Source organism: Pinus tabuliformis, chromosome X, assembly GCF_031772625.1.
Source record: "Pinus tabuliformis cultivar Carrire ecotype Pingquan chromosome X, CPIR1, whole genome shotgun sequence".
In the NCBI taxonomy this organism is placed as follows: Eukaryota; Viridiplantae; Streptophyta; class Pinopsida; order Pinales; family Pinaceae; genus Pinus; species Pinus tabuliformis.
The window spans coordinates 387,441,304-387,467,432 of NC_142308.1; the positions used below are offsets into that span (position 1 = coordinate 387,441,304).

A 26,129-nucleotide genomic window follows, 5' to 3' on the forward strand; every position below is an offset into this window, starting at 1 on the left:
CCAGAACTGAAAGTTTTCCACATGGTCGCACAGCATAATCATTAGAAATTAGAATAGTCCACCCAGTAAAAATAACTTTGTAAAGGATGGTTGCAAACCTTTCGCAGATCCATACACCTGTTCTTCAGTGAAACATACGCTCTAATCTGTCTTTTGGAATTGCCTGATACTCTCTTGGACTCAATCTAGGGATCGAGACTAATATTGCATGTTGCTTTGATCCAATCATAAATAGCACCTTGAAGGGCTGATATTTTACATCTCAATACCATTGATACCTTCTATGGTAGTGACCCCTCTACATGTTCAACCTGACAATGAAGCATAAAAGGTTCCAATATCTGGTGCAATCTGTGAATTAAAATCACTTTCTTCTCAGTTTCAAACCAATTGTCTTCAGGGAGCTGAGAAGAAGGTCCATCCTTTTGAAAGGGCTTTGAGAACCAGTCATGGAAAGCTTTGCAATTGTCAAATACCTCAGTAGAAGCAAGTTCAAAAGAGACCATAGTTCCTGCAAATCATTTGCAGATTGTTCATGGCATCCCTATTGAATTGACGTTTTCAGTAAGCATGCACGAGTCACCCAATAAACTGAAGAATCCTCTAAAGAGTGATGAATGGAACTTGATAACAAAATACATAGAGACCGGAAATTTTTCCCCTGTACTTCACCACTCACATTTCTGGAGAATGTGACAGTCATTTTGATTTGCCTTTGTTGCTTTTCCTGTATTTTGTAACTTAAACTTTGTTGAAGAGCTAAAGGATGTTTTGAGGCTCGGTGCTGAAGAACGTTGAGCAATTCAACAGGCTTACAATACATTGAGAAGCTTTCTTCCGCCAGAGTGGCCTCTTTAGTTACCAGACCTGTAGATTCCATTTTCTCCAATGATCTTTGAGAGTCCCCAACTCTCCTCATCTTGCAGAAATGCCAGATCATAATGTTGTATGTGACAGTACCTCTACCATTCTTCAAATGTTGGTAAACTTCTGAACCCATCTGTATGGCACCTTTAAATGAAGAAGCCTTGACGGATGGAGTCATCATTTCCTGTATTGCCAGTTTATTCCCTATATGTGACCCTTTTCTGATGTCATGGGGAGCAGGTTCCATCATTGCCATGGTTTTGTTATCAGCTTTAAATTTAGCTAATATAAATTCTGGCATTCCTTGAAAGTCTGCCAGTGGGACCTCTGCATGCGAAACCCTTGTAGTCTCAGTGCTTCTATCCAATAGTGACTTTGAGATCCCTCGTGCTTCTATTGATTCATGTGACTTCTGAGAAGCCTGTGAAGAATCCTCCAAGCTACTATTCTCAATATGTTCATCCACCAATGGTCCTGGACATCCTTGCAAGTTAGCCATCACAGCATCCTTCCAAGCAGCATAGTTTCCCATGTTTTCATTGCAGTTCTCATCCAATGAGGATGTTGATGGTTCTTGCATTGTCGATAAGGAAGCATCCTGCTGAGTAGCCTCTGTTGCACATTTCCCTGCATGGTCTTCATTTATTTCTCCCAATATTGGATCTGGCTGATCGCGTACCTTCTCTTTCAGGGGATATAGCCATGTCCATGCTTTCGTCTTTGCTTCAACCTTTCTTATACCTTGTTTTTCAAGCTTGGCCTTATGATCAGTATAACTTGAGTTGCTTTCCTTACCACTAGAAGTCGTTCCATTTCATTTTTCTTAGATGTTGCGCATTTTCTTAAATTCTTCTAATCCTCTGATATTTTCAAATTGTTGCTCTTCTAGCTTCCTCCAAGACTCTGCTTGTTGCTCCCAAAACTCTGCATACTTTTCCCAAAAATTTGCTTTCGTTGGTTCCATTTTCAAATACCATCCAGTCTGGCAGGATTTCTGCTCTAATACCATTGTATTGTCCTAGGGAGATTTTTTCCCTAGGATTTCTTAGGGTACTAATGGTTCAACAAAAAATTCTTTGTTGGATTCGATGAAGTGGACAGAACATTCAATAATACAATCTAGAATTAACCATACAGTTTCCTTTCTAGAATAACTATTTCTCAATGATCAGAAAGTAAAATATTGCATTCGATACCATAAAATAAATTAACCACAGTTCTAGTAGCACGATCCAGGTCCAATACAACTTGTTCAATAAACAGATGACTCTAATTCGTTCTATAATTCAACCATTGCTACTGCAAAAATAACAACAATTAGTAGCCTATCATGTCTCCACAAATAGAAACCAGAGAAGTCCAAATGCCCTCAGGAGTCAGAGCAACCAAACTATCAGAGCACTCTTCAAGATTGTTTGTCAACTCACTTTGATTGGATAGCTGGACAATTTAGGAAATGTTCCGCCTCTGGATCGCTTCAGACTTTCTTTGCCTGTTCAGGATGCCCCCCCGAGCTCTGCTTCAAGAGCCAGATTTTATCTTAAGCTTCAGGCATGTCAGATAAGAAAATTAACCTTCTGCGAGGGCTCAGAAACACCTTCATAACTTCCACAGGGCTTGGTATGGCCTCAGTGTGGCCTCGAATAGAATTACTTAGTCCCACGAGACAGTTTAATGGTGGGTTCTGTTAATTCCACTCATTAAATGATGCCCTAACAGAATATTCTGAGTCACCTTCAGCTACACATTCAGATGCTTGATGTGGCCGCTAAATGGGGCCGTGGAATTCCGTTGTATTAAATTTGTTTGTCTTTAATTTGTAAACAGTCAACAGCTAGTCCCTGTAAACTTGCACTAACATCTGCTACTATTGACACAATTTATTGTTACAGTGTGTTATCCTGATCAATGTTGCATTAATCGTTATTGGGATAATATCGGCGTGAGGAAAAAATCGTAATTATCGGGAAATAATCAGAAATAATCGTTTGGTACAAAAATATTCTTTTTTTTTCATTTTTTTTCAATTTTTTTAATATCTAAACCATCTACAACATAAAATAAATACATTGACACATAAATGTGATAAAAGAACTAATATATAAGATGTTTAAGATCATTTCTAGTGCTAAAATCACACATAACATTGAATCATGTCCTGAATAGTAAGCCCTGACTCCTAAGTCCCAACTCAGCCTCAAAATATCAACAAAAAATATAATAACGTATCTCATCATGTCATAATGTCATATACAATAAAATGAAGAAAATAACTAAAGTCTAATCCTATTGATTTCCTCTGCCCCTCTTGCGAGAAAATGCCACAGCTTTCCCTTTTCCTCTAGATGTAGATGCTGGTGGCCGTGCTGGTGGAGATGGCAGTGGAGTCTAATGTGCTCTAGAAGCTGAAGAACTAGAAGTAGGAGCTATAGGAGGTAGACCACGTTCTCTACTGGTGGCAGGGGTAGCTCGGGCAGGTGGTATCACCTCCTCCTCCTCCTCCTCCTCCCCCTCCACTACATCCTGCACTAACCAATCCTCAGCAGACTCCACAAGAGGCCTCTCAGCCTCAACCCTCCATGCAGCAGTGGTGTCAATCTGATCCAATGAGATGACCTCCACATCAGGTGTCCTCTCAAGTTGCCTCACCCACAATCGAAGATTGTAGTAGACGTAGACCATGTCATTAAGTCGCTGAGACTCCAACCTATACAAAGATCATGAAATAATAATTACTAATTACAAAAAAATATTATTTAATGAATTCAAAAATTTATTTGGAAATTTGCAATATTTTAAATGTTTAAGTGTTAACCTGTTGCGCTTCTTGTTGTGTATTTTTTCAAATACACACCAGTTGCGCTCACATCCTGAGGAGCTACATGTTTGGCTGAGGATGCGAATGGCAAGCTTTTGCAGAAGGGGTACCCTGCCACCATACATTCTCCACCATGCATCTACAACAAAATTACAAATAAAATTTTAAATAAACATAAAAAAAAAATGGAATTTGAAGAGACAATGAAATTTGAAACAAAGTTACAAACTGAAAAATACCAGCCATTTTAATCGTCCTATCAATGACAGCTATCTCAAAGCCAAATGTGCCACTTGCCATCCTATATGTCTCAATTTCTTTAGAGATCTCTATACGTTGTTCTAGAGATCGCACCATCTTCTGGACACAGGATAAGAATCCATCCATGATCTCAGCATCAAATACAAACCCACATGCGTAAGAAAATGCGGGGTTCAGGAAAAGCCCAGCAACATGAATGGGACGATGGAGTGTGTTGTTCCATCGCTCATCAATCACTCCCCATAGAAGGAGTTGTCTCTAAAACCCATCATCTCCCTTATCATCATAGTAGGCCCAAATGGCTTCTTTGGCCCTATCCATGGCCTCATACAAATAGCCTATTGCGGGCTTCTCACCATCAACCAACCGAAGAACCTTTACCAAAGGTTCAGGAATGGCGCACACCTCCTGCACTCCCGCCCAGAAGTCTTCCTGGTATGAAACTAGTCTACATACGGCCTCTCCCTCTGGTTTGTGGCTCATTGGCAAAGCACACGACTCCTCTGAAAGAAACATTCTCTTCACATCCCACATAGAATTCAAGAGGGATTGAAGAGATATGAAACTGGTGGCAAACCGTATAATGGCGGGACGCACCAAATCTTTGTTGTTGGTGAATCTTCTCATCAAGCTAAGCACAGATGTATGGTTATATATAAATTTTGTAATGCTTTTGGATGAATCAACAATATCTTTAACAAAGGGAATTTTCCCTCCGTCCTCCAACATCAAATCAATACAGTGTGCAGCACAAGGTGTCCAAAATAAAGTAGGATGTCTGTCCATAAACATCCTGCCAGCAGCAACATAATTTGCAACAATGTCCGTTATGACTTGAACAACATTTTCTGCACCCACCTCCAAAATAAACACATCTAGCAAATCACATAAAGTTCTTGCATCTTTGATTTGTGCAGATGCATTAACAAATTTGATAAACATAGTCCCCTTGGAACAACTAACCAAGAAGTTTATAAGGGTTCTCCCCTTTTGGTCAGTCCAACCATCTAACATAACAGTGCATCCTGTTTGTGCCCATGATGCCCTAAAATCCTCCAATCTTTGGGTGCAGTCAAGCTTTTCATTTTGAAGAATCCGGCCTCTAAAATCATGATAAGAAGGGATTTTGTACCCTGGGCCAACACTTGCAACAACATCAACAGCAGGTTGGAAAAATGGATTATTCCTTACAATGCTAAAAGGAATTTCACTCCAGAGGAGAAATTTTGCCAACAACTTATCAGCTTGTTCTTTCTCAGTTCTTTTTAGCATTGAACTGATAGATGGCTGTGAACCAGGTGTGGTTCAAGGAACAAAAAATGATGTGGCAGCTACCGAATTGGTTGATGCTACAGTAGAACCAGTGCCACTTTGCTTCAGCTGACTTTTTTAGTTGCCTTTTGATTTCTTCTTTGGCCTCTCTATTCTGGTCTAAAACTTCCAATGCTTTCATGGCTCTTTGGATGAGTTAAGGATTTGCATTTGAACAAGGCCCCACATCATTTCTAGAGATTTATGCAAGGTGATACTTCAACCTATACACCCCCCCCGGACATAGGGTGGCCACACAACTTGCAAGTCAAGTTTAGTCTATCATTTGAAGCTTTAGGTTCACCATATTTCCAAAAGGGATCCAATTTCCTTGGCATGTTTTTTTTGAACTTTGAAGTTGCAAACTTGAATGGTGTTTCGGTGAAGTTGTGAACTTATGGGAAAATAAGGATTACAATTTAATATTTACAAGTAACAAATTTACAATTTAGTATTTTAATTTGTAATTTTTACATTATACAATGAAAACCCAAGTTACCCAACCAAAAACAATGAAAAAAACATAAACAATGTTTACAAACAATGAAAACAAAAAAAAATGGTGCCCATAGTCATACCAAGTTACCCAACAAAAACAATGAAAAAATACAAAAACAATGTTTAAAAACAATGAAAACAAAAAAAAATTGGTGCCCATACCAAGTTACCCAACCAAAAACAATGAAAAAAATACAAAAACAATGAAAACAAAAAAAAATTGATCCCCATACCGTTTCTATGGAGAAATCGGTCTCCTCCTCTTGATTTTCTCCTCTAAGCACTTGAAAAATCTTCAAACCCTCTCCAAGCAATGTCTCCCAGCTCTCTCCAACTGCCCACGATAATTTCCGATTTTATCGCGATAATTTCCAAAAAATCGGGCCAGAAAAAAATATCGGCGATAATTTCAAATAAAACTCACGATATTCTCGTTCTGATGAAAAACTCGTGATAAAACGATAAAATCGCGATAATATCGCAATTTTAACAACACTGATCCTGATGATTCCCCATTACAGATGGTTACTCACGAGTCCATTTGCAGGATATAACACTTGGCGTTTTGTTGACCCAAACTGCCTTAAACCCTCGTGCTAGTATTTACAACCGCTAGAAGAGAGTCATTCATTTACAACCTTGTCCCTTACGGTTCCGCAACAGGACAGTGATTTCCTGATGGTGTCGTTGTTCAAAACCATCCATCCAGAATTCGGTGGCTGGGAAAATTTGTCTTGTCGTCTGGATTAGGGCATTCGCTGGCCCTCGTTTGCATTTGGCCCCCGAAATTGCAGAGGACCTCTCTTGATCGAATTCCCAAGGAAAACTTCCGTGGCTAGGATTTGCTAAAAACATCCACCGAAACCCCTCTTCATGTAAGCCAAACTAATTTGAGTTGTTTCCAAAGAGAATATGTCATGCCAGAACCAATTTGTTTCACTCCAAGAGAGTAACCTGTGCCAGAACAGAATAAAATAGAAAGGATAAAGGTAGTTTTACTAACTAGGGTGGAACCTTTCACCACCGAAATTAGTCGGGAAAAGGGGTCTTAAAACCCTCAAAGCCTCAGGCTCAAAGAAAACAGAGATAATTGATCCAATCCAATGATGATTCAAATGAATTCAAGCCTCTTGTATTTATAGATTTCCTAGAGGGGATTCTCTCCTTAATTAATTGAGTAAAATTCACTCCAAACCCCAACTTTGGATTTTTTTGGCCAGCTGCCCCAAAACTCGCCCACACATTGGGTATTTTGAGGTTTTCCCCCTTATCAAGGACCATAGCCTACAAGGATCGATAGGCCACCTTGTCTCTTGAGCAATTAATTTCTCGGGAATATTACAGAGGTGTTGAAGATTCAAAGGTATGACTAACTAAGGGTCAAGAAGTGCTCTTATGTTTATTTTGCAAGTTAAAATGTTGACCAAACAAGAAAGCCAATGCTTTGGTACATTTGTGGAGAAAAGTGGTAGTCTCCTAGACCCTCCCTAGATGGATATGCAACTTAGTCCTTACTTCAAAAATACGACATTATCTACCTGATTCACAAATCAGGCTCTAGTATGGATCCCAACAACTACTAGACAATCATGGTAGGCCATATGTTTTCTAAACTTTATGCTACATCCCTCCACTTGATGCTTTCAAAGGACCTTGGGAGGAGGCAACTCAAAGCCAGAGGACAAGCTAGATCCTGACCTAAGTATTAGATCATTGACCACATCCTTACACTTCAGGCCATTATTGAGGAGGCACGGCATCACTCTTAGAAAGTCTATTGTTACCTTGTGGACTTTCAAAAAGCTTTCAACTTCGTCCCTCGCAAGACTTTGTTCCAAAGACTCAGATATATACCTTGTTCACAGCTATCATGCACCTTTACAAGCTAGTGCTTGGTCCTCACGTAGCCCTCCTTTGCGACCTTCAACAATTAACAATCAACCTGGGTAAAAACAAGGTCATGATCTTCAACAGATCGAAGAAGACATTCTTTGATCACCATTTCATTTTTAGAGGAGAGGATATTGATATCACTTGTACATACACCTACTTGGGGTTACTCTTCACATGCCCTCAATTTGGTCTATGCCATGCACTCCAACCCCAAGCCAGCAAAGTCTATGGTTCCATTACCTATCTTGAGAGACAGTGTTTTCAAAATCACTTCCAAGACATATCAAAGACATCGCTCACAAATACTTTGGTTCAGCCCGTTGTCCTTTATGGTTCATAGGTATGGGATCCTAGGTTACTAAAGTCAAATTAGTCTTCAATTAGAGAGAGTATAAATCACCCTCCTTCGCCACATTATCAGGTGCATGCAGTCAGTTTCCCAACCCATCATCCTTATAGAGTTTAGAGCTTATCCCTTTCGGCTTGACACAGTGTTTGGCCTTGTCTCACTCTTGCATCGCATTCAAAATGTTGCCAATACTATTAATTATCCACAAAATTCTGCAATTGCTTAGATGAATAATTCGAAACTACTTTCTTTCACCAAGACACTGAATTTCTTAACACTTTTTGTTAATTTGGCAACTAAGTGACAAATTCCAACCATGGGACTAGATTCCTCTTTTCGAGAGGACCAATTTTGATTATTGAAGTGCTCAATTTGGACAAGGGAAAGTGTATTTTTGAATTAAATCCCACATGTGCATATTTGATCAGGTCGGCCCTAAAGCAAATTGGACACCCTTGGAAGGCTATAAATACAAGTGACCTCAACCTCATTTGGACATCATCATGAGACATTCTTCTATTCTCTTTCTTGGTTTTGGCTCGCACAAGTTTGAGGCACGTCCATAGAGAATTGGTTCGCATAAAGGAGAAATTGCAGGGTCCGAACCCTGCGCATGTTTCTAGGGTTTTGGGTCACAACCATAGGCTTGTCAAAGGGAAGCTTTGACTGTAGTCGTTGGCATGAAAGCCTATGCATGCAACTAGAGGGTTTCAGTCGCATGCATGACACTCTCTCCATGCGACTGGAGTCTAGGATTTGGTTTTTCAGTTGTCCGAAGTTTTCGCTAGTTGATCGCAGATAGTGCCAGTTCATTACAAGCTTTTGAATCACGGTTTTGAGTATGAGTATTGTTGAGTTCATCTCATGGATATTATTTAGTTGATTTTTGTTGATAGGTTTATGGTTGAATATATGGATCATTATACTCTCTCTTTGCTGAATCATTCAATGATACTCTAATAAGAAGAATTTCAAAGGGCTTTCCCCATAGTGGGTTTTGCCCTGGGCTCTGACCAATCCTAGTGTCTCTATGTGTGAATGTTTTTCTTCTATTATTCCTTTATGTTACGATGTATTGATGATGATATTGTTCTTTCTGCATAGTTGCATATGTTGCTAAATAATGATGTAAATCTAAATAATGATATGAAGCCATGGGGTGAATTTGAATATGGAAATAATGAAATGCAATTGTCAAAGCAAAGAACAATATAGCCCTAAGAAAAAATATCATGGTTTCAAAGATGGGATGAAGAAAAGTCATTGAAGATCACCCCTCTGAAGACACCATTGATGGAAGCAAGAGAAGATGGCAGAGACCTAAAAGAATACTCGAGTTTGAAGGTCACCCTAGGCAATTTGTGTATTAGGTTTTGATGGATATTATGAGGATAGAGTTTGGAAGAAACCCTGAATTAAGACAAAGATTTGAGATATGCAATCTAGAAACCCTAGCATGACTGATGTGAAGATATACAAGCACTTGTGATAGATTTAATGAAGCCCTGGATGGGATAGTATCTATTAGGGCCAGTTGCTGATAAAGTTGGCTGAAATATTGAAGGCAACATTGTCATATGGACAATTGACAATGATGGCTCTTTGAAGGTTGGCTCAAGAGGGAGACAATCACCTCTCATGGACGATAAGTAATTTTCGATTTATGTTACTTCTTTGTCTTTTATTTTGTTTAGACCTATTGATCTGATTATTGTTTTGATTGCTACTTATACTTCCTGCATGAATATATGAATATTTGTATACTTCTAACCTCCTGATGAGTTGTGATAAGTGGATCTTTCTTGAAGATCATGGCCAGTACAGGAAGAGAAGAACTAGCGTTGGAAATGGAAAAAGAGGCACTTGATGAAAAGTTGACAAAGTGCTATAGTTGCCTATGTCAAATAAGAAGGTGCATAGGTATTTGAATACTACAAGGTATGCTGATAATGTCACCTACACAAATGGCTCATGCATGCATGTGAAAGTAAGTTTGATTCATGATACTTACGATGAGATGATGCACTTAGTATTGGACAAGTATCTTACATTCTATTAAGTCATGGTAAAGCTACATAGAGACATTGATTTTTGATATATTGTTGCTCTTGATATTTGGCAAGCATATTTCATTTTAGACATTATGGATTTCCTAATCTCGTAAAGGCTAGCACATTTATTTTTATATATGGTAACTTGATTTGATCATTAATAATTGTGATAAGCATGATAACCATGATGATAGAAGTATAACAATAAGATTGACATTCAGGATCCTCTTGTTGACCTTGGTTAGCTTGGTAATTATGACATGTGGAAAAATTGGATGCCCTGACTTGATGATTAATGATAAAGAAGTTATGAAGTAATTAAAATCTTTGAAGTATGATGGCACACCTATCAGTGGCCCTAATCATATGACTCTAACCCTTGATGAAATTTTGATGTTATGTGATGATGAAGTAGTTGAAGCTAAATGTTATGACCATGATGGATATATGTTTTAGAATATGATATAGTTTGACTTTATGATCTAACATTTCTGCTAATGCATAACAGCATTATAGACAAGTTGACGACTTGAATAATAATGGCTGAAGGGAATGCTCATTAAGAGGGAGAAACCCTTCATAAGATCCCTACACCCACTATCATTTGCACTATATGTATAGAAGATTCTTTACTATTGAAGTATGGTTTATAGACATGAATAGACAAATATCTGAAATTGTTGGTCTGCAGTTAGTTTTGGTCTGAGAAGAAAGGGTTTCCCCTAGTTTAAACCCCAACCACATGAAAGAAATCTTATCAGTGCAGCGATAAGCCTCACAACAGCACAGAAGAAGGTCTATGGGTGTAGTTATGCCTATAGGTCACAAAATTTGAAGCCTCGTGCACAAAATCAAGAATGCACCATGTGTATGATTGTATATGATAACAATTACATGGGTTTGACAAGATTTAACCTATTGGCTTGAAATATTGATGATGTTTTAGAACTTTGACATGATAACTGATGGTTCATGGATATGTTTTGGCTTATGGATTATTTGAATTCATGGTGATGACAAGTTAGAGTTTTGATTTGATTTGGTACTTGATGACAGTGCTATGTGGGCATAGTGAATTTCAATGACTAATATTGGTATTCAATAAAAGTTTTGTATTGGCCTTATTGTCCTTGGCACAATGGTTGAAGTATAAACAGTTGTGATTCAGTATGAAGTAATCTCACAATATGATCCGAATTGGATCCTAGAACACTCTCTTAAGTTTTCATGAATTCTTAAAAATCATGCCAAAGTTTCAAAGTCTTATAAAGGTCAAGCTTATCAGAGATATCTTCGTGACAATGGCAATTTGTGATCAGTGCGGAGCAACGAGGACCTTCAGTCAAGCGCGCCAACCATTGGCCCATGGTAACGCGCGCTAGTGCAAATTGGCAAAACCAGAAGTTAATTCGAGAAACGGGGGCAGTTTCTGATATGCGATTAACGACAAACCCCTCAGAGAAGGAAAAGCCCCAAGCGCCCGGACCCAAAATATTATGAAACGCGGAAAAGTAATTAATTCAGTTCCGACGGAGCAGGATTCCACAAAACCGGAAAAATATCGGAAGGGCTTCGAGCGGTAAGCGGTTTCAACCGAGTCCCGCCCGATGCCACACAATGGGTGCCACACGTCTGGCGGAAGAGAGAAAACCCCTCACATCGGATGAGTAAACATAATGTTACTTATCCACCCAATATGAACAATGACCATTGGATCTGGAGGCCCCAAATCAACGGCGGATACGCGTTCCAATGGATGACCGGATTCGACAGGGTCAACAGGCAGAATTGTAAAGGATTTGAAGTCCGCTATGGACGATGCGTTGGCGGAGATTCGTATTTTGCAGGCATTCTTGGAGTTAACGGACAAAATGGCCATTCAAACATTTCCAGTGAACTTGACACACTCATTCGTTACAGAATAAGTGGCCACCTCCCTGTGAGGCGTTATACAGTGATGATTACGCCGAATAGGGGGATTCAGATGGACAGAGGCAGGGAAACCAGAAAGCCGAGAAGCGGAAACGAACAATCAGGAAGTCGATGGCTTTAAAGCCACAAACTGACAGAGACAGAGCAAGTAAGCAGAAAGAGAGTTTAGTTAGACGCAGAAAGAGAGAGTCGAGCTGACCTGCAGGAGCAAAGGCAGCATCGAGCCAGACAAAGCCAGAGAGAGTCAGAGAGTCTGTGTACTACAGAGAAAGCTTGAGAGGTTCAAGCGAACTCCTCTGTATATGCCTGTCATGTATGAGTCTCAGGTTGGGCTCATACTACTGTGACCAATAGAGGTCGAGTTTCAGTAAGTAGAGTCTGTGTACTCCAGAGACTTGGGGGATCCAAGTACAGTCTTGCTGATTCATATCTGCTGTGTGAGACTCAAATTGAGCTCACTGTTGTAAAAACTCTACTTTTGAAAACATAATAGAGAGTCCACCACTAAAGGCTAGAACGGGAGATGTAGCCCAGGAGTATTGGGTGAGCTCCTTATCAAACTTGTGTATTTACATGTTTGCCTGTTATGTTTTCTCTAACCGCTTCAGTGTCTGTGTATTTCGCAATCTTATCGATCCATTGCATAAAATAACATAGGCACATCCATGCACATGAGTCTGTAATACCTTAATTTTTTGTCTTAGATCAATATCAAATCAAGTGGTATCAGAGCTCTAGGTTGCTAAGGTTAGACAAGCTTGTGCTGGATTTTTTTTGTTGAATGCTAACTAGATCAAAAGCTTAAATTAGGAGAACGAGAATTGGTTGAAACTAACCCAGAAACTGGAAGAGTCTATCCTAAGAGGAAAATGGCAGAAGAAAGCCCCTTGGAATCAGACTCCTAGTTCATGGATAGTTTCATGACCATGAGAGCCATGGTAGAGGAAATGTATAGAGAATTTAAGAAAGGTAGAGAAGAAGATTCATCAAACTCCAAACAAGATAAAGGAGCAAAAGAATCTCTCCTCCATGACCATTCTAAAGGCAAAGGGAAAGAAGAAAAGCTTCCCACACCTCCTGATAGCCCTGAAAATAAAAAGAAGACATCTTTGATTAAATTAGATGTTAAATTTGATTTGTCGATATATGATGGAGAGTTGAATGCAGAGAAGCTGGATAATTGGATTAGACAAATTGATGTGTATTGCAAGGAGCAGAGCATTGATTCAAACAGTAGTAAGATTCAGCTGGCCAACCTACGCCTTGGAAGCACTGCCTTGGTATGGTGGGAAGGCAAGACACAAGCTGACATGAAGAAGCATGGTAAAATTCTTTCTGTCTAGAGTGAATTTGTTTCTGCAATTAAAAAACAGTTCTATCCACTAGCTTATATGCAGCAAGCCATGATGAGTTGGCAAACTCTTCGACAATTGAAAGGGAAAAGTGTACAAAGTTACACCCAAGAATTTAGGAAAAGAGCTTTGATTCTAGGAATTTCTTTAGACTCACCTGAAACTTTGCTGAAGTATATAGGTGGTCTACACAGCTATTTAAAGCATACCATTCTCATGTTTAATCCCACTAGCATAGATGAGGTATCTGTTCAGGCTACACATCTAGAGGCTAGAGGCAAGAATGTGAACCCAGAAGTTGGGGGATCATCAAAACCCACTGCAAGCAAGAATAAGGAAAAGAGAAAACAGAATGGAAAGAGAAGAAGGCAAATGTTGTACAAAAGACCAAACCTTCGTGCACTCACTGCAAGAAGGATGGGCATGATGGTGAACACTGCTGGATTCTGCATCCAGAGCTAAAACCCAAGAAGTACAATGGCAAAAAGAAGAAGACTACCGCAGCTATTCAAAAAGATTTGGGGTCAGACTCAAGGGATGAAACAACAATCACAGCGACAAATATAAAAGGTAAAAATTCTGAAGCATTTACTAGTAATTCTGCACAATCTACTAGAAATGAAGAAAATGAGAGGAAAAGACATGAGCTTTTTCATATTAGAGTTCTTTCCAAGCACCAAAAGATTGACATTTTGTTTGATAGTGGTGTGGCTCACAAGTCAATTTAATTTCTGAAGCAATTGTAAAGAAGTTGGGATTACTAACCACACCTCACAAGAAACCATATCCGTTAGTTTGGTTATGTGATAAAGCAAAGCTACAAGTGACTAGACAATGTAAACTTAGGTTTTCTTTTGGGTCAACATTTGTAGATGAGGTTAAGTTAGATGTTGTTCTCTTGGATATATGTGGAATTGTTTTAGGAAGTACTTACTTGCATGATAGAAAAGCGATTTTCTATAGGGCTGAAAACAAGTAACAGCTCGTAAAAGATGGAATTGAATATATCGTAAGAGCTCATAAACTCAAGGATAATTATACTCTCATAAACTCAGGGCAGATAAAAAAAATTGTAAATTCATGCAAACAATTTTCACTGATGGTTGTAAAGGAAAAGAAACCTGATAAAACCAATGTATTTGAGGGCTGTAATGCTAAACAGCGAGCTGATTTAGAAAAAGTTGTTTCAGAATATGATATACTATTTCAAGAACCTAAAGGTCTGCCACCCAAAAAGGAAATAGTACATGATATTAATTTGCAGCAAGATGCTCCATTGCCTAACATCGGAATGTATAGGTTGTCCGCCTTAGAGAATGCATAAATCAAGAAGCAGGTACAAGAGCTGCTCGAGAAAGGGTTCATAAGACCTAGCACATCACCATGTGGATCTCCAATTGTCTTGGTGATAAAAAAAAATGGCTCATGGAAAATGTGCATTGATTACCGAGCATTGAACAAGATAACGATCAAAAATCGTTATCCCCTTTCTCACATAGATGATCTATTAGATCAGTTGAAAGAAGTTGTTTACTTTTCCAAGTTGGACTTGCATAGTGGCTACTATCAGGTCAGAGTTGCAGAGCAAGATGCATGGAAGATTGCTTTCAAAACAAAGCAGGGATTGTATGAGTGGTTAGTTATGCCTTTTGGCTTAACTAATGCTCATACTACTTTCATGAGAGTAATGAATGATGTACTTAGACCTTTTATTGATGATTTTGTCATTGTATATTTAAATGACATTCTTATATTTAGTCAAACATGGGAAGAACACTTGAAGCATGTAAAGCAGACTCTAGATGTTTTGAAAAGATAAAATCTTTATGTTAAGCTCTCAAAATGTGAATTTCGCAAAACATCTTTGAATTATTTGGGTCATATTGTAGGGGGTGGTGAATTGAAAATAGATCCCTCTAAGGTTGCAGTGATTGTAAACTAACCTAAACCCAAATCTGCTACTGAAGTTAGAAGCTTCCTAGGAGCAGCACAGTATTGAAGAAAGATTATTTCTAACTTTTCCAGATTATTTCTAACTTTTCCTTGATTGCAACTCCCTTACATGCTTTAACAGGATTGAACAAGGTGTTTCAGTGGGGAGGCAAACAGCAAAAAGCCTTCGACACCTTAAAAGAAAATATTAGTACATCACCAGTACTAGCATTGCCTGATCTTCAAAGACCATTCGAGATTGAAACCAATGCCAGTGACTATGCCATGGGAGCAGTGTTGATGCAGCACGGTAAACCCATATGTTATCACTCTGAGACATTTAATTTCGCAGTAGTTAATTATCCCACATATGATAAAGAACTGTATGCATTAGTACAGAGTGTGGAAAAGTGGAAACATTACTTAATGGTCAAGGAGACAGTTATACATACTGATCATCAACCACTTCAATATTTACACTCACAAACTAAGTTGCAGCAATCAAGACACTATAGGTGGATGGGTTTTCTACAACATGTTCATCTTGTCATCAGATATAAAAAGGGCATACACAATAAAATTGCAGATATGTTGTCCATGCCAATCATAAATGCATCCACTATACTTAAGCATAATTCAGTATTGCATGAAAGCTACATTGAACAATATGCTCAAGATATAGATTTTAAAGATGTATATGCAACTTTAAGTCATGGCAAACAAGTAGAAGAATTAGATTATCATGTTAAGGACCAACTCTTGTATCATTTTGGAAAGTTATGCATTCCTCAAACTGAAAGAGTAAAGATAATTTGAAAAGAACACACTTCTCTAAGATCGTGTTATGAAACCAGCTCAAGAAAAAGATAGAAAAAATAGATCAATGCCTTAGAATTCAGCCTCTTCGAGGGGGCAACCTCCTTTACATTACATAAATGAACAATTCTTCGATGATTCAAATGACAAAACCTCTTTTCTATATATAGGAGTCTAAGGAGTCACAATATAACCCAGCCGACCTAACAATAATAATATAAAGCCACAAAAATAACAATAGAGGGATTTTATGGGGCACAATAATAACAATATGGGGACAATAGAGGCACAACAATATTAATAAGGGGTACAACTACAATAGTAATGGGGTAGTCACTAGTATTATAGAGACCCAACATACCCCTCTCCTTCAAAAAAGTGTTGTCCTCAACGCTTGAGTAGTTCTGGATGCTTCTGTATAAAATTCTCATCCTCCCATGTGGAATCTTCAACGGATAAGTTCTTCCACTTGATAAGATACTCTGAAATTGATCGATTTCGTAGCTGTCGAGTTCTTGTTTCTGTCACTGCTTCCGGTTCCAATATAATTTTTCCTTCCTTGTCAAGTTCTGGCAATATGGTTTGAACTGGGAGCTTGTCACCTATAACCTTCTTTAGACATGAAACATGGAAAACTGGGTGCAATCGAGAAGCTGCAGGAAGCTCCAATTTGTATGCCATAGTACCAATCTTTTGCAACACCTTGTACGACCATAATACTTTGGTGATAATTTATTATCCTTCTTAGCTTGTTTGAGCGACATTTGCTTCCATGGTTGTAGCCGTAGGAATACCCAATCACCTACATCAAAACTTCTTTCACTGCGATGTTGATCTACCTGTTGTTTCATTCTATTATGTGCCAACACGAAGTTATCCTTTAAGAGTTGGAGGACTTGTTGTTGATGTTCGATGTGATGTTCCACTGCTTGAACCTTAGAATTTTCTCTTAAATATGATGTGATGGATGGTGGCTGATACCCATAAAGTGCCATAAATGGGGTCATTTTTGTTGCTGTATGGAAGGAAGTGTTATACCACCATTCAGCCAGAGGCAACCATTTGACCCATTATGTCTGTTTATCAGATAGAAAGCAACGAAGATATCTTTCCAAACATTTGTTTACTATCTCAGTTTTCCCATCAGATTGAGGATGATAAGATGAGCTATGAGCTAACTGAGTACCAAGACAAGAAAATAATTATGTCCAAAAATTTCCAGTGAAAATGGGATCTCTGTCACTTACAATAATCTTTGGGTTTCCATGTAGCTTTTGAATTGTTTCCATAAATGCAGTAGAAACTGCACTGGCTTTAAATGGATGTGATAATGCACAAAAGTGTGCATACTTGGTAAGTCTGTCAACTACCACCATGATGACACTCTTTCCCTCATACTTGGGTAAACCTGTGATAAAATCCATTGAAACCTCCTCCCAACGTTGGCTTGGAATGGATAAAGGTTGTAATAGACCCGGTGTCTTAATCGTTTCAACTTTATTTTGTTGGCAAACCAAACATTCCGCCACAAACTTTTGAATATCTGATTTAAGGTCATCCCAAAAAAATTCCTTCTTAACCCTGTGGTAAGTTTTTAAAAATCTTGAGTGCCCTCCTAAGGGAGAAGTGTGCATTTCCATAAGAATCTTTTGTTTTAGCTGAGAATTCTTACAGAGGTATAAGCGATCTTTGTACCATAACGAATCATTTTGCCAGCTAAATGTATCATACGTACTGGAATCTTGTTGTAACTTTCGAATAAGTGCCCACACTTCTTCGTCATTCTTCCATTCCTCCCTTGCTTCGTTTATCCAATCTAGTTGGATAATAAAAATGGCGCACAACAATGCTTCCACATCCTCATCCTTTCTTGAGAGTGCATCTACCACCACATTTTGCTTCCCTTTCTTGTAGATGATTTCAAAGTCATAACCCAACATCTTTGTGACCCACTTTTGTTGCTCTTCAGAAGATAATCTTTGTTCTAAAAAGTATTTAAGGCTATCATGATCCGTTTTTACCTTGAAGTGTCTTCCCATTAGATAGGGTCGCCATTTCTTAAGTGCATGGAGTATTGCCAACATTTCCTTCTCATAAATAGCTTTGTGTAAAAACTTTCCTTTAATTGGACGACTTTCAAAAGCAATGGGTCTTTCATCTTGCATTAAAACAGCACCAATTCCATTTCTTGAAAGCATCACATTCCACAATAAAGGTTTTTGTGAAGTCTGGTGTAGCTAAGACCGGTGCTTGACACATTGCCTCTTTAAGATGTTCGAAGGCCTTTGTTGCTTCTGGAGTCCATGAAAATGCATCTTTCTTCAATAATGTTGTTAGAGGTGCTACTATTCTCCCATAATTCTTAACAAACTTGCGATAATACCTTGTCAACCCGAGAAATCCTCGCAGATGCTTTATGGATGTGGGGATTTTCCATTCCTTAATGGCTTTAATTTTGCTAGTGTCTACCTTAACTCCTTCATGAGATACAATATGACCCAAATATTCCACCTCTTGTACTCCAAAGAAACATTTGGATATTTTTGCATATAAGTGTTTCTCCTCCAATAGTTGTAGCACCTTGTCAACATGTTCAACATGATCCTTCCAAGACTTGTTGTAGATTAATATATTATCAAAAAATACTAACACAAATTTTCCAAGGAATGGTTTGAAAATTGAATTCATCAAACCTTGAAATGTTGAAGGTGCATTGGTAAGGCCAAAAGGCATGACCAAAAATTCATAATGACCCTCATGAGTTCTAAACGCTGTTTTTGGAATGTCTTCAGTCTTCATTCTGATTTGATGATATCCTGAACGAAGATCCAACTTGGTGAAGTAAATTGATCCATGCAATTCATCCAGTAATTCATCAATGACAGGAATGGGAAACTTATCTTTAATAGTAAGCTTGTTGAGCTCCCTATAATCCGGACACATGCGCCATGATCCATCCTTCTTGTGCACCAATACTACTGGAGCAGAGAAAGAACTTTGACTCGATTGAATTATACCAACCTCTAGCATTTCTACAACCATACGTTCAATTTCACTCTTTTGGGCATAGGGATATCTGTACGGCCTGATGTTTGGAGGAACACTTCCTGGAATCAGATGAATAGCATGATCATGATCACGAATAGGTGGGAGACCTTTGGGAGTTTCAAATACCTTGAAATGATTGTCCAAGACTTTTTGGAGATCTGGAGAAATAGATGATTCCAATGTGGAAACATCTCGCGAACAGAACATAATTGTGCAATTACACCTCTTTGTTCCTTTTTTAGAAGTTTTGTCATATCGTTAGAGCTAAATATCTTTCCCGGTTTCCCTGCAATACCCCTCAATTCAACTTATTTTCCTTCCACAGAAAATTTCATGAAAAGTTCTTGAAAATTAAAAGCTATTGTACCCAAGGATTGTAGCCATTAGACTCCTAGTACAACATCAGCACCTCCCATTGGAATGGAAAGCATTGGACTAGTCAATACATATTCTCCCATGAATAGCTTGATATTATGGCACTTTCCAGAGCAATTTGTTGTTCCTCCATTTGCAACCATCACTTGACACTCTGGTGCTGGATATAAGAAGCAATTCAATTCTTTTGCTACCTTACAATGAATAAAATTGTGGGTACTTCCTGAATCAATCAACACTATTACCTTTTTCTTCTTGATTTGTCCTTCTATCTTGATGGTTTGAGGAGTGGTAATTCCTTCCAATGCATTACAAGATATGGTCGGATTCATTTCTTCTTTATCTAGGCTTTGTTCTTGGAGTATATCATCTTCTTTTGACCTTTCTTGTTCCTTTTCTTCTTCCTCTTCACAATCTATGTAGAATAATTTCTTCTCAGCACACTTATGACCTTTAGTGTATTTGCTATCACAACTGTAACAAAGCCCTTTTGCTCTTTTTTCTTTCAATTGCTGTGGTGTCAACCTTATAGGTTGTGGAAGACTAGGGGCAACAACACTTCCATCTTTATAGCTGTGAGTGGTATGCTTCATGGTTGCCATAATTTTGCTTTCCATTTTTCTTGCTAACCTGAATGCCTTCTCTAATGAATCAGGTTCCCAAAGGCAAACATCATGTTGAATATTATCCTTTAAAGATCCTATGAACACATCAATCCTATGCTCCTCTGGAATATTTTTTACCCTCATGTTCAATTTTTGGAACTCCTCAATGTGCTCCATTATTGAACCCTTTTGTTTGAGACTTATCAATTAGCTAAAAAAAGTGTTGCTTTTTGTATCCTCATAATGTGCTATTAATTCTTCCGTAAAAATTGCTCAAGTGATAATTTGTTTACGAGAGCAAAGCCATTAATACCATACAAACTGATTTGGTTCCAAATATAAAGTTGCAATACATACCTTTTGTGTGTTTTGCACATTATTGAGATCGAAAAATTGCTCCATCTGTAATATCCATGTTGCAGGATCCTTGCCATCAAACTTCCTCATATCGATTTTTGGAATATGGTGGGTCTTCGATCCCACATTAAAGTCTATGAAATGATGATTAACATTTCTTTTGTTCGCATCATGAGTTTCCTTTACTACCTTTTCACCATTAGTAAGTATTTCTTGTAGAAAATTTGTCAAATCTGTCTTCAAATCTGCCATGTCTCTCTTCAAATCTATCTTCAAATCGTCCATCTTAGCTTCCACGCCCTTTATCTTAGCTTCTATTAGCTTTTGTGAGAGTGACATTTGTTGCACCTGGTCTTGTAATTTTGATATATCATGCAGCATTTCTTCCCTTTCTTCATAAATCATGCTAGAGCTTTCAGGTTGCTTACTAAGTGTTTGCATTTTCTTTCATCGGGGCATCAGTTATCGATAATAATGCTCTACTAAGCCCTTTGAATTCCTTCAAAATAAATTTTCAAACCAAGCTTAAACAAAAATTTAAAAAAATCTACACACCTTTTTTCACTTGGTAGGAGCCTGATATTGCCTCTGATGTATCTCTGTACTTTCGAATCATCCAATTCTGAAATTGTGACCTGCAGTAGGCCCTCTGTGTCCTCTTTCCAATGCCACCAGTGTGATCCAAATTGGATTCTCAAGGAAGAGTTATGCGAAATCTCCCATAGTGAGCTTATTATAGACTAGTTCAGTAGAGCGAACTTGTACGACATGCCACGAGTCACTGTTTCGACCTTTGGCACTGAAAAATATATACAAGAAACTATAGTCCGTCCTCTTTATGTACCTTCTTACGAAATTTCAATCTGATGCTCAAAGAGAAAGTTATGACGATTTTCCCCAGGTCACCTGTTTGGAATGTAATTCAGGGGTTTGCAAAAAGACCAGCGTCCTCAGATCTTATCTCTACAAATATAGCACAAAAAGCTCTGAAATTCGGACCCGAGATTCAGCACGATGTCTTCTCAAATGGGTTTTTTTTAACTTCTGAAACGTTGTAGAGAAAAAGTTATAGCGAAAATGCCACGATGACCTGTTTGGAGCAGCAAAACCCTAGAATCGAAAGCTCTGATACCAAATGTTATGAAACCAACTCAAGAAAAAGATAGATCAACGCCTTAAAATTCAGCCTCTTCGAGGGGGCAACCTCCTTTACATTACATAAATGAACAATTCTTCGATGATTCAAATGACAAAACCTCCTTTCTATATATAGGAGTCTAAAGAGTCACAATATAACCCAGCCGACCTAACAATAATAATATAAAGCCACAAAAATAACAATAGAGGGATTCTATGGGGCACAGTAATAACAATATGGGGACAATAGGGGCACAACAATATTAATAAGGGGTACAACTACAATAGTAATGGGGTAATCACTATTATTATAGGGACCAACAGATCAGGTCACTTTGGTGTAAGTAAAACAGTTGCACAGATGCAAAGATTTTTTTATTGGCCAAAAATGCATGAAACAGTTTCTAGATATGTAAGAGGGTGTACCATGTGTGCTAAAAGCAAGCCCAACAATAGAAAACTAGGCTTGTACACTCCACTATCAGTTCCTTCTCATCCTTGGGAAAGTGTTTCCATGGACTTTGTTGGGGGACTGCCTAAATCTAGAAAAGGTCATGACTATCTATATGTTATTGTGGATAGGTTCAGCAAAATGTGTATTTTAATACCTTGTAACAAACAGATTACAGCTGAACAAACAGCAAAGTTGTTCTTTCAGCATGTATGGGTTCATTTTGGATTACCCACTTCCATTGTATCTGATCGAGATTCTCGATTTGTTGGGAAATTTTGGTCGAGTCTGTGGGAATTGATGGACACCAGACTAAAGAAGAGCACAGCCTTTCATCCACAAACAGATGGCCAAACAGAAGTGGTCAACAGGACAGTGATCCAATTGCTCAGAGGCTATTGCAGCAAGCATCCCAAGCTTTGGGATGAACACCTATGCTATGTGCAGCATGCTTACAACCGAGCTAAACATTCTTCTACACAGAGATCTCCTTTTGAGACCTGTTTTGGTTTCACACCAAGGTCTCCCTTGGATTTTGTCTTTGGTAAAGACATAGCAGTTGATGGACACAGTGATGTGGACAAGGCAACCAAGTTCATTGAACAGATCCAAGAGATTCACCAAGCAATATAGGAATAGCTGGAAAAGAGCCAAGCCAAGTACAAGGCAAGGCATGATGAGCATTGGATTGAGCATAGTTTCCAAGTTGGTGATCAAGTCTGGCTGTACATCAGCAAAGACAGAATGCAAGGTGAAGGTAAGAAGTTGAAGCCAATAAGGTATGGACCTTTCAGGATACTTGAGAAAATTGGTGAAAATGCTTTTCACCTTGATTTGCCAGCTTACATGCACATCTATTCCGTAGTTAATGCAAAAAGCTTGAGACTATTTGAACCTTCATTGATTGAAGATCCCGAAGAGCAGAGCCAATTACCTTCTAGTGATGATCTGTTGCTTGAATATCTCAATGAAGTACAAGAAGATACAGTTCTGGACAGGAAGGTAAGGACAACGCGCAGAGGGGATGTTGAGTACCTCAGGGTTGAGCTCAAAGGTTCAAAACCAAGCAGTGCAAGATGGATAGAAATTGGGCAAGCGAGGAATTTATACCCTCACTTGATTGATGCTTAAAAACCACTTTTGGTGGTCCAAAATCTTTTTCAGTGGGAAGGTCGTGATCCGAATTAGATCCTAGAACACTCTCTAAGTTTTCATGAATTCTTAAAAATCATGCCAAAGTTTCAAAGTCTTATAAAGGTCAAGCTTATCAGAGATATCCTCGTGACAATGGCAATTTGTGATCAGTGCGAAGCAACGAGGACCCTCGGTCAAGCGCACAGACCGTTGGCCCATGGTAACGCGCGCGGGCGCAAATTGGCAAACCCAGAGGTTAATTCGAGAAACGAGGGCAATTTTTGATACGTTAATTGCATATCGCAGGGCAAACCCCTCAAAGAAGGAAAAGCCCCGAGCGCCAAGACTCGAAATATTATGAAACGCGGAAAAGTAATTAATTCGATTCCGACGGAGCGGGATTCCACAAAACCGAAAAAATATCAGAAGGGCTTCGAGCGGTAAGTAGTTTCAACTGAGTCCCGCCTGATGCCACACAATGAGTGCCACACGTCCGGCGGAAGAGAGAGAAAACCACTCACATCGGACAGGTAAACGTCATGTTACTAATCCGCCCAATATGAACGATGACCGTTGAATTTGGAGGCCCTAGATCAACGGCAGAGACATGTTCCGATGGATGACCGGATTCAACAGGGTCAACATGCAAAATTGTAAAGAATTTGAAGTCCGCTATGGACGATGCGTTGGCGGAGATCCGTATTTCGCGGGCATTCTTGGAGTTAATGGACAAAACGGTCGTTCAAACATTTCCAATGAACTTGACAGACTCATCCGTTACAGAATAGGTGGCCACCTCCTTGTGAGGGGTTATACAGTGATGATTACGCTGAACAGGGGGATTCAGACAAACAGAGGCAAGGAAACCAGAAAGCCAAGAAGCGGAAACGAACAGTCAGGAAGCCGATGGCTTTAAAGCCACGAACTGACAGAGACAAAGCAAGTAAGCAGAAAAAGAGTTTAGTTAAACGTAGAAAGAGGGAGCCGAGCTGACCTGCGGGAGCAAAGGCAGCATCGAGCCAGACAGAGCCAAAGAGAGTTAGAGAGTCTATGTACTCCAGAGAAGGCTTGAGAGGTTCAAGTGAACTCCTCTGTATATGCTTGTCATGTATGAGTCTCAGATTGGGCTCACACTATTGTGACCAATAGAGGTCGAGTTTCAGTAAGTATACTCTGTGTACTCCAGAGACTTGGGAGATCCAAGTACAGTCTTGTTGATTCATATATGCTGTGTGAGACTCAAATTGAGCTCACTATTGTAAAAACTCTGCTTTTGAAAACATAATAGAGAGGCCACCACTGAAGGCTAGACCGGGAGACGTAGCCCAGGAGTATTGAGTGAACTCCTTATTAAACTTGTGTATTTACATGTTTGCCTGTTATGTTTTCTCTAACTGCTTCAGTGTCTGGTATTTCGCAATCTTATCGATTCGTTGCACAAAATAACATAGGCACATCCATGCACATGAGTCTGTAATACCTTAATTGTTTGTCTTAGATCAATATCAGATCACAATAAATAGATGGAACCTACATGACTTATCCTTGGTGTATGCATTTGCATCTAATAACAGAAATGATTTATACTAGGATCATGAGGATGACTTGATGAAGTTTGGTTTGATATTGCTTGGTAAATGATAACTTTTTGGCATGACAATAGATGAAGCCATAAATTGATATTTGGATGAGAGCTCTAACTGTCACCTGGTCTAAAGAATTTGCTATAGTGATATTGATGATTTTGATATTAGTTTTGATATAGCATCTAAGGCTTGATAAGCTGACTTAGTTGTTTTGATCGCACAATATTGATTTATGTAAGGCTGAGCATATTGGTTTGGTCAAGTGTTATGTTTGCAGAAAGCATTATATGAAGCAAGCTTCCCAACTTGGTATGTCTGTATTGAGAGACATCTGGTAAAGCCAGGAAGATGCGCCCATCCAAACCTCTACTTCAAAAGTGGCCCAAGGTATGACTTTGATTTTGGTTTTACATATTGATGGTCTATTCTTGACAGGTAATGAGCCTTTGATGATCAAAGTAAGAGGGAAATGGCCTCTGAAGTTCAACATGAAGAACCATGGCATGACGAATTACGTTCTAAAGTTGGGAAAATAAAAATAGATATCATGAAGCTACTGAAGAGTTGTTGGAAAATGGAAATGTAAATCCTTGGACAAGTTATGAAGAGATGTTATTGAACCTGACTTGGCAACCGACAAATGATTGAAGCATTAATGTTCTGTGAGAACACTAGTCTGTATATATATATATATATATATATCATAGAATATGAGTCAATTCATGATTAAGCCTCTTCATACTCATTGAGTTACTGCCAAGCACCCTTTGAGATATTTGCATGGAAAGATCAATTTTTTTATTTGAGATATTTATCTTATGATATGTGACAGAATGGATGTACTGATGATATTTGGGATCGTTATTGATGAGTACATCTGGGTGTTGCCTTAGTATGATATTTGCCATGATATTTTGATGAAAAGTCCATAGCAACAAGCACGACTGAGGTTGAGTATGATGATGACTGACATGGCTAGCTATGAGTCAGGTTGAAGAAAGGGATACATTGCGATAATAATGAATGGATTCCGATTTGCAAAGAATCCCAAGATATCTTCAATCGGTGTTGTTGTATGAGACAAGCTTAGGCTTGTGGTTGCTGCCTCCATGGGACGAAGGATGAATATGGTATCATTTTTGTGATATATATATATTTTTGTTCTAATATGATAGTTGATTTGATGATCTGTGTGAACAGGAAACTGCTATTGAGACATGATCATTACCAGATATGAGCACGATAATATGTTTATGATCTATAGAGAGCAGGATTGATCGAGAACATTGAGCCAGGTCTTCCCCCTACCTGAGCTCCCAGGGTAAGGAAGTCAGATCTCTGGACACTAGGGCCATA

At 38.7% G+C, this 26,129-nt stretch overlaps 1 protein-coding gene across 6 annotated transcripts in view; it reads right to left on the reverse strand.

Annotated features, from left to right (window-relative positions):
* LOC149140159 (uncharacterized) overlaps positions 1-26,129 on the reverse strand; it is a 78,641-nt gene that overhangs the window by 38,617 nt on the left and 13,895 nt on the right. Inside the window, exons 2-3 of one of the 6 annotated variants that reach the window (XM_089446537.1) lie at positions 3,683-3,824; positions 3,503-3,574 (exon numbers count right to left, since the gene is read on the reverse strand). The exons of 4 other annotated variants lie outside the window; for them this stretch is intronic. The gene's annotated coding sequence lies outside the window, so the exon portion shown is untranslated. Of the gene's footprint in view, positions 1-3,502; positions 3,575-3,682; positions 3,825-26,129 lie in introns of those variants that run through there. One more of the 6 variants, XM_089446538.1, reaches the window with a different exon arrangement.